The following is a 1,603-nucleotide window of genomic DNA, read 5'->3' on the forward strand; positions in this document are numbered from 1 at the left end:
GGAGATCTGTGTCTCTATCTATTTTTTTGGGAAAGTATTTTCCACGCTTTGATGTTTAAACGAGATAAATCAGTTGAATGGAAATTGATGATTCGATTCGCCGTTTCCCATCATTTCCATTATCTATTATTACTCGGATTTGTTCTTCTCGAAATTTTCACTTTTGGTTCGATTGTTAATTGTGGAAAGTGGGATTAGAGGAAGCAGACGTTCGAAGATTCGGAAGGAAAGAGATTTGATCGAATCGAAGCCTTTTCCTATTTTATTGCTAAACTATTGTTTAGTCGGGATCGAAATATTTGAGCAATTATTTAGAGTATAATAATAATAATAATAATAATAATAATAATAATGATAATAATAATCAGTTTAATTAACGATCGAATTTAATTATCAATTAGATTATTAATTCGCTATTAAAATTCTCATTGTCGCGGAATTAATGTTTGAGTTCATTCCCGGATTTATCTATTAATCAGCTTTGATTGTTAACAATATATTTCGCGTAATATAATCACGAGTATCGAATAGAATATCGTAATTAAATTTTGGTTTAGAAATTGATCGATCAAAAATCGAATATCTCTAAAAATCAGATCTCTCTCTCTCTCTCTTTCGTATTTCAATATAAAATTACTAGTGATTGCAAAAATATTTTCGTAATTGGAAAGATATCGGAGCAATATTTCTTCCTATTACCTACAAATTTTCTCGATACGAGGATTATCCAGGAATTATAGATGAACGCAAACTGATACAGTTGTTTCAATGATAAATAAATCCTCGACTTTTAATTATACGTTTCGTTTAATATTTCAGCTTAAAAACAACAATGGATTGTATCTCGCGTATGTAAATACAAGAAGCGTAAGTAAATTGAGGCGAAAAACCGGTTGGAAATTAGCGAGCTTGCTATTCGAATGACGAAGAAAGTATGGCGATTGTTTTTAAAAGCGTAGCAGCTTTAAGGGATTAGCCGCGTTGTTTGTTACTACTTTAGATTAAAAAATGTAATAAAAAGAAAAAAAAAAACGGTCGATCCTTTTTTTCGAAAAGGGAAAATAAGAATGGTCGAGAAAATTGAACCAATTTCGACGATACTTTCGTATATCCACATATATATATATAAATATATTCGTACGTTTAATTTCGTTTTACGAGATATTTCCTCGATTAAAGCGGATCCATCGATAAAATTTGATACCACGTTTGCGCGGAACGAACGAACAACGTTCCCGCTTTTTTCCGTATTTGCAAACGTTTCCAGCTACCCTGTAACTCGATCGGCTCGCGCTTATTACTTATTATTGAAAAGCGTTAAACACGTGATTGACGTATTTAAACGGACGATTCATTTTTCACTTATCGACGTACCAGTTTTCGCCCACGCGTAACAATTTTTCAACTTTTGCAACTCGCGATATTTCAACCCTGTTTTCCACGGATCCGATCCGATGTGATCGATCACGCGCCTATATATTTCTCTCGTTCCGCGAGAAAACATTTTCTTCTCTCTCTCTCTCTCTTATGTTTACAAGCTACGAATAAATTCGGTAATAACGAGAGAAATAGAGATAGAGAGAGAGATGAGAGAGGGGGGGGG

General features: G+C 33.5%; 1 protein-coding gene across 1 annotated transcript in view; it reads right to left on the reverse strand.

Moving 5' to 3' along the window:
• LOC102676999 (suppressor of lurcher protein 1) overlaps positions 1-1,603 on the reverse strand; it is a gene marked incomplete at its 5' end in the record, with an annotated part of 299,191 nt that overhangs the window by 42,420 nt on the left and 255,168 nt on the right. The gene's annotated exons all lie outside the window — the stretch shown is intronic.

Source organism: Apis dorsata, unplaced genomic scaffold, assembly GCF_000469605.1.
Source record: "Apis dorsata unplaced genomic scaffold, Apis dorsata 1.3 scaffold_102, whole genome shotgun sequence".
In the NCBI taxonomy this organism is placed as follows: domain Eukaryota; kingdom Metazoa; phylum Arthropoda; class Insecta; order Hymenoptera; family Apidae; genus Apis; species Apis dorsata.